Source organism: Solanum pennellii, chromosome 10 (assembly GCF_001406875.1).
Source record: "Solanum pennellii chromosome 10, SPENNV200".
Taxonomy (NCBI): domain Eukaryota; kingdom Viridiplantae; phylum Streptophyta; class Magnoliopsida; order Solanales; family Solanaceae; genus Solanum; species Solanum pennellii.
Genome location: NC_028646.1, coordinates 37,171,664 through 37,180,448, shown reverse-complemented (window position 1 = coordinate 37,180,448; position 8,785 = coordinate 37,171,664).

Here is an 8,785-nt window from a genome sequence, read left to right as displayed (position 1 = left end):
GTCACAACGGACCGTCGTGGACTCCGTCGTCCCATACTTGGTGCAATTCTTCTGCTGCTTTCTTCATTCCCCTCGACGGCAGGTATGACGGACCGTCATAAGCACAACGGTCCGTCGAGGGTCTTCGTTCCAAAATACTTCAACTCTCGGAATTTGGGTACTGGGATCACTTCTCTGAACTTCACGACGAACCTGCAGGACGGACCGTCATAGCCATGATGGACCGTCACAAGCTTCGTAATCCCACACTTGGTCAGACTTCCCCATCTTCCTTCAGCAGCTGCACTACGTTGCCACCTACGGACCGTCCCAAGCACGACGGACCGTCATAAGCTCCGTAGGTGGTCTCTTCTGCATTTTTTCGCCCAAAATCTCCGCATTCAGCCTTGGACAGATTTCCTGCAAAACAAAGAGAAACTTATATCAAAATTAGCACAAAAAGGCTTTCGGACACACTAAACTTAAGGAAAAAGTATTAATTATACCGTGAAACCACGGTATATCACTTATCAAATACCATATTTGAGATGACATTTTCTAAGAAAATAATAAGCCTTCATTACTACTTATCAAAGAGAAATGAGAGAAGCAACAATAGTAAAGAAAGGAAAAAGGAAAACCTCAAGTTTGAGATCCTTATTGAGCACTTTAATTTTAGCAGCACAAGCATCATCTTCTTTTCCATAGTTCTCCTGCAAAAAAAGTTCTTACATTTATCATTTTCTCATGCTATTTGTTTCAGAGCTATGCTGCTCGGACCCTCCTGAATACTGCCACTTTCATAGCTTTAGTAGGATTCAAAACAGTTCACATTTAACACCATAGAGGTAATGTTGCCATATCTTAAGAGCAAACACTACCACCGCCAATTGTAAATCATGTGTTGGATAATTCCTCTCATGCTCCTTTAATTGACACGATGCATTAGCTATAACATTCTTATCCTTCATAAAAACTACACCCAAAACAACATGTGAAGCAGCACAATAAATAATAAAATCCTTACCCTGCACCAATAATGTTACGATAGTTGCGGTGTTCAAGCTATGAGAGTCTAAAGCTTTTAAATTCTCTCCTCACATTTTTCACTCTATTCAAAGGGCATCTCCTTTTTGGTTAAATTGGTCAAGTGAGTGGTAATGGAAGATAAATTCTTCAACATCAAATATAATAGCTAGAGAGTCCAACAAAGCTCCTAACCTTAGTTACCGAACAAGGTCAAACCCAATCCTTAACCGCCTCAATTTTTTGAAGATCTACCATTACCCCTTCCTTTGAAACTACATGTCAAAAAAGTGCAACTGATTTCAACCAAACTTCAAACTTGGAAAACTTAGTGTACAAATTTTGTTTTCCAAGAACACCCAAAACAATATGAAGATGGACGGCATGCTCTTCATCTCTTTTCAAAAAAACCAAGTTTTCATCGATAAAGAATATGAATAAAGTTGCAAGCGCATTGCTTAAACCAAAATACATAACAAAAAAATCATAGTGCCCATAGCGAGTTCTAAACGCCATCTTGGGAACATCCTCATGCTTAATTTTAATCGATGTTAATCGGATCTTAGATGAATCTTAGAGAAAATTGTTGAACCTTGCAATTGGTAAAAGAAAATCATTTATTCGAGGCAAAGGGTACTTGTTTTAAAATGTGACCCTATTCAATTGGCGCTAATCTATACACATTCTCAAGGTACATGTAACATTTCAAAAATCCAAGACGAGTCTTAAAGCCTAACATAGGTGCCGTGTGGTATAAACACTATTTTAAGACATATTAATGAATATAGGTCATTTAGGAAGTTTACAAACCCAAACTTCTAAGAAATTCCATGACGTTCGAAAACTAGTTTTAAGGGGTACTATCATGTCTTAGCCTATTTTACTAGCTTTTAGGAGTCGAAAATCTATGATATTAGCTGGAAGGGTGTATAATGAGTGTTAAAGATGATTCATGATAGAAAATTCTGGGTACGAATCCCTAAGGACAAACCAAGGGCCCTTGAGGAGGACCCTAGTACGTCGGAGGCAACACTGCCTGGGCAGTGTTGCAAACCACGAAAGCAAAAGAACGGCTAGTGTCTGGATCAACGGGGGCTTCAATGCCAACTATCATCCCATACTTAGCCAAAAGAAATCCCTCGCCTACACAAGTTTCTGACCAAGACGACGGTTGTGAAGGATAGAGGGGGGGACCAATCGTCGACTCACACATGGCCCGTCGAAGGGGTTCTTGTCTATGAGGGTCCATTTTTATGAACAATTTAAGTCAAGTCCAATTAAAATAATTTAGGGGTTTGGGAGTTATTTAGGAATTAAATTAAGATTAATAAACTAATTTAACCCCCCATATGAAGACCCCAACCCTCAGTAGCCTAAACACAACTCACAAAAATAAACTCTCTTCCTTCTCTCGTCTTTTTCTCTCTATTTGAAGACACCTTTGAAGACAAGCTAGGGGGAGGTTTTGGGGGCTGGAAAAGGAATATTTCACCAACAAATATTCATCAAACATTAAGGTATGAGATGTAATTCACCTTTGATACTTCTTTACTCAAAGGGCTCATTCAAAGTATTTCAAAAAGTTAAGTTTTAAGTGGGTTTCATTCAATTACGAATCTGATGTTATGAACTAAGTTGTTTATAGTTTCTTTAGGATATAAATATATTGACATGTATTTTAACTTGATTATGATAATTTGTGATTGTTTGGTTCAAATTAAAGAACATGATCCTTAACTCTTAACCCTAGGTTTGATCTTGATGTGAATTAGGTTGAGATTGATTCAATTGACTTGATTATTGGTTAAATCACTATTAGATTATGTTGTTACATTAATTATGAACACATTAGGGTAAATTGTAGTCTTTCATACTAGTTCTTGAGAAGTGATCTAGGTTATGAGAATTGACCTAAGTATCTTGTCTTAAGCTTTGAGTTAGTATTGAATTATGGTGTAGTGATTCATCTAGCCTTATTATCATGTTGGTCATTGAATTATGTTGATGTGATGAACTAGTTGGGTCAAGTTATGGGTTGATGGTACGACCCTTATGATAAACTACGAAGGAGACTTGGTAAGACTTGTAATCCCTATCCTTTACTTCAAGTTGTAGTTAATTGTGATTAAGTCATGATTATTGTGCTGGAGTATGCATTATTAAGGATTGATAGGGTGGTATGATGTGTGATTTAAATGTCTTGATTATGTTGTGAGGTTGATTATGATGTAAATGTTAAAAGGATGGTGATTTATTGATATACAGTGGTTTCACGGTATTTTTAATGGTTTTTCTTTAAGTTTAGTGTGTGTCCAAAAGCCTTTTTGTATTAATTTTTATGTAAGTTTCTCTTTATTTGAAGGAAATCTTTCTAAAAGATGAACGCAGAGGCTTTTGAGCAAGAAATGCAGAAACGTACCACCTACGGAGCTTGTGATGGTCCGTCGTGCCCGTGATGGTTCGTAGGTGGCATCATAGTGAAGCTGCTGAAGGAAGATGGGGAAGTCTGACCAAGTGTGGGGTTACAGAGTGCGTGACGGACCGTCGTAGCCATGACGGTCCGTCCTGCTGGTTCGTCATGAAGATCAGAGAAGTAGTCCCAGTACCCTAATTCCAAGAGTTCAAGTGTTATGGAACGGAGACCCTCGACGGACCGTTGTGCCTGTGATGTTCCGTCATACCTGCCGTCGAGGATAATGAAGAGAGCACCAGAAGAATTTGCAAAGTATGGGACGACATAGTCCATGACGGACCGTCGTGACCACGATGACCCATCGCGAGGTCCGTCGACCGAGCCGCATTTGACAGATTTCCAGCAAATAGAGTCCTTCTTTGATTAGATTTTTGTTTTTTATAAATAGTTCGAAAAACCTCGTTTTTGGGGTTAGACTCTTTGTTGGAAAAACATTGTATGTTATATTCTTTGTGAGAGATTATTTTGGTTATTACACTTTGGTTTATTACAATTTTCTCTGGAGTTGATTGTTGGTGATTTTGTCGATTAATCAAGTAAATTTCTGGATTTTATTCTTTCTAATTGAAGTAAGTGCATGAATTCTTATATTACATATTTGAATATTGTAATTATGACTATGGGTAACTAAACTCCATAACTAGGGTTGTGGGAACCAAAGACGAATAATGAGATAAAATCTAACTAAAATAACAATTCTAGAATAGTGTCTTGCATGTATTGATAATTTTTTCGTTTAGAAGTCTTTTTAACGGATGGCCAATGTTAGAACTCGCCTTAATGCTACTTGCCGGACCAAGGATGTAGATAATAGGAAAAGAATTATCAACATAGATTTAGTGTATACTATCTAATAGGCTAGTATTGATTGGTACGAGGTAATAACTTAGTCAAATATCGAATACNTAGCCGGACCAAGGTGCGGAGTGAAATTTTCTAGATGCCGGACAAAGGATTTAGAAATACATAAGTTATCACTTTGCATGCAAGATACTAGGAAATAATTGTTATAGTTAGAATTATCAAGTTAGGAACCTGTGGGGAACACGTAAACCCTAGTTATTTTTATTAATTGATTAAACTCCAATATTTGATTCTGTTAGTTGTCTCCTTTAATTTAGCTAGTTATTTTCATTCATTTAGAAGTAAAAACCCCCCTTTTATTGTCTTTGTTTTCCAAGGAAATAATTGACTAAATAATAGTAATAATAGATTGAAGTTAAGTATAAACTATTTTCCTCGTAGGAACGATCCCAACCTCATTAGTTGGGTTCTTTACTTGATACGACCGCTTTACTTCTTATTTGAGAAGTAAGTTTGAGAGTTATCAAATTTTGGCGCCGCTGCCGGGGAAAGTAGCTTTTAGATTAACTTAAACTTATTACTAAAAGTTTAGTCAATATTTTCTGGATTTTACTTTGTTTATTTTTTTTGATTCTTGTACACTGAGAGGAAGAGAACCCTTGTTTCCCTATGATCACGAATTAGAGCGTACACTATGCAACATGAATCGAAACTTGGGCATTAATGATGATGATCCAAACTAGAACATCCCAGCTCCTGTTGATGTTCATGGTCAGTTATTACCCGATGCTCCGGGTGAAAACCAATAGAGGGGACAAAATCCCGCTCCACGTTCCCAAGAATACTACAGAGGCTATGACAATATAGCAGACTCCGATGGGCCAGTTGTCTTGCCCCCTCTACCACCAGGCCACACCTTTGTGGTAAATAGTAGCCTGATGCAAATGCTCACTGGCAAAGGTTTGTTTTCAGGGCTACCTTCTGAGGATCCACATGCCCATATAGTTAAGGTAAGGCAGTGTGTAAAAGCTGTGTAGAGAGTCCTGACTTGGAGTTGGATGTAATAGGGCTAAGAGTGTTTCCTCTCTCACTGATGGGAGAGGCGGCTATTTGGTTCACTGAGCTCCCTTATAACTCAATTTTCACTTGGAACCAACTAAGGGATGTTTTCTTAACATGTTACTATCCGGTCTCCAAGAAACTAAACCACAAAGACAGAGTGAACAACTTTGTGGCACTACCAGGAGAGTCAGTTAGTAGTTCTTGGGATAGATTCACCTTGTTTTTGAGAAGCGTCCCCAATCACCGCGTAGATGATGAGTCACTAAAGGAATACTTCTATCGGGGACAGGATGATAATAATAAAACGGTGTTGGATACTTTAGCGGGTGGTTCTTATAAGGAGTGTCCTTATGCTGAGATTGCTGAAAAGTTTGAGAGAATCTCCAGGAACAATAAAGGTTGGAGTACTAGGAAGTCAGATACTTGGAGAAATACCTTCGCAGTGCAATCCTCTCACAACCCGGCCACAGATGAGATTCGTGGAGACATGGCTCAGCTGAGAACTGATCTTGGGTTGGTATTAAAACATGTCACTGGGTGTGCAGAAAACATAAATGCAGTCAACTACTTGTCGAAACCACCACTACCAAATGATGAATGCTATTATGAGGAGGATTCCTATGGGGTAAATGATCAAACGGGGGGTTTCCTATCGAGTGCCCAAGGCTCTAATCAGGATAATTGGCGCCAAGGTCAAGGGAACAAAGGTAGGATCTATGGTAACTATAACCGTGAAGGTCATTATGTTCGAGAAGGAAATTACAACCGCGAAAACAACTTCAATAGGGGTAACTATGGTAATATAAATGATAGGAATGGTCCCTATGTTCCTCATGCAAAATTGTGAAGTTACTCCTCGGGATTGTGGAGGTTGTATGGTGCTAGTTGAGGATATGTTGCATAAAATGATGATGAGGTTCGATGCTACTGATGAGCACACTAAAGAGTTGAGGAATGATTTAGCGGGTATTGGGCAGAAAGTCTATACACATGCAATATCGATTAAGAAGCTTGAGTTACAATTGGCCCAATTATCTTCGACTGTAAACACACGGCAATCGGGCACTCTTCCTAGCAACACTGTCCAAAATTCAAAAAATGATGGACATTGTATGGCAATCACTACTCGCAGTGGTAAGCAAACCATTGACCCACCTGTGCCGTCTAATGAGAAAAAGGTGACAAAAGATACTGATAAAGTGGTAGAGGTTAATGGTGAAGTATAAGATAACAATGGAAAAGATGCTGAAGTGCCTAAAAAGGTAACTCTCATGACTAGGCCACCCCCATTTCCTCAAAGATTAGTGAAAAAGACCGACAATGGTAAATATCGGTGTTTTATAACAATGTTGAAGCAACTTTCTATCAATGTCCCTTTGGTAGAAGCTTTAGAACAAATGCCCGGTTATGCCATGTTTATGAAATATCTTACAAAGAAAAGATCGGTCACTTTTGAGGATGATGATAGAATGCAGCATTGTAGTTCTATTGCTACAATATCTCTGGTACAAAAGAAAGAAGATCCGGGTGCGTTCACTATTCCTTGTACTATCGGGCTATTACATTTTGCGAAAGCATTATGTGATCTAGGGGCAAGCATAAATCTCATGCCCCTCTTGATTTACAAGAATGTTGGTCTGGGTGATCCAAAGCCCACTGCGATGCGGCTACTGATGGCCGACCGAACAGTAAAACGACCTATAAGGATACTCCACGATGTGCTAGTAAAAGTGAAGTCGTTCATATTTCCTGCAGATTTTGTCATTCTTGATTGTGAAGTCGATTTTGAAGTGCCCATTATTCTTGGGAGGTCATTCCTTGCTACGAGAAGAGCCTTAGTAGATATGGAAAAGGGGCAGATGAAATTTTGGTTGAACAATGAGGAAGTGACCTTTAACATTTGTAGGTCCATGAGGCAGAGTGGTGAGCTCCAATCGGTATCTGCTTTATCCTACAACGTTGGTGAGACATCTGAGACATAAATAGAAGAACGTCTAGGTGTAGAAGCATTAGCAGCAGTGATAATGAATTTTGATAACGATTGCATTGAAGAGTATGAGTCATTAGTCGCGGCTCTTGATCGAGGTGATGTTCGGTTTAAACCAAAGAAATATGAGTTAGATATGAAGAATCGCGAGTCTCCACCCACGAAACCATCTATAGGGGAGGCTCCAAAGTTAGAAATAAAAGCTCTCCCACCTCATCTAAGGTATGAATTCTTAGGAAATGGTGACACTTTGCCGGTAATCATTGCATCAGACCCGAATGAACAACAAGTTGAGAGTTTGGTGAAAGTGCTAAAAAGGTTCAAAAGAGCTATTGGGTGGACTATTGCGGACATTATTGGGATTCCTCCTAGTATTTGTTCTCATAAAATCCAACTCATGCCCGATCATAAGCCAAGTATTGAGCACCAAAAACTCTTAAATCCACCTATGCAAGAGGTCGTGAAGAAGGAAATCATTAAGTGGTTGGATGCCGGAGTAATCTATCCGATCGCCGATAGTAGTTGGGTATGCCCTGTTCAGTGTGTACCTAAGAAAGGGGAATGATTGTGGTCCCCAATGAGAAAAATGAACTTGTTCCAATGAGACCGGTTACTGGATGGAGGGTGTGTATGGATTACCGCGAATTAAATGCATGGACTGAAAAAGACCATTTTCCTATGCTCTTCATGGATCAGATGTTGGATAGACTTGCAGGAAAAGGGTGGTACTATTTTCTTGATGGATATTCGGGGTACAATCAGATTTCTATTGCACCAGAAGATTAAGAGAAAACCACTTTTACTTGTCCATATGGGACCTTTGCGTTCAAAAGAATGCCCGTTTGGGTTGTGCAATGCACCCGCCACATTTCAGAGATGTATGATGTCGATATTTTCCGACATGGTGGAAGATACTGTAGAAGTTTTTATGGATGATTTTTCTGTGGTTGGTGATTCATTTGAGCGGTTTGAACAATTTATCTGAGGTCCTTAAGAGATGTGAAGACTGCAATTTAGTACTAAATTGGGAAAAATACCATTTCATGGTGAAAGAAGGTATTGTTTTGGGTCATTGCATTTCAGAAAAGGGCATAGAGGTTGATCGAGCTAAAGTCGAGGTAATAGAGAGACTTCCCCCACCTATCTCTGTGAAAGGTGTGAGAAGCTTTCTTGGGCATGCAGGTTTTTACCGGAGATTTATCAAAGATTTTTCAAAGATTGCACATCCGTTGTGCAAACTGTTGGAGAAAGATTGTAAATATTTTTTTGATGAATCATGTCTTAAAGCATTCGGCGAGCTAAAAGAAAAATTGGTGTCTACACTTATCATATTTCTCCGGATTGGAACAATCCATTTGAGGTGATGTGCGGTGCTAGTGGGGTTGCTCTTGGTGTAGTATTGGGACAAAGAAAGAACAAAATCCTTCACCCCATTTACTATGCTAGTAAAGCCC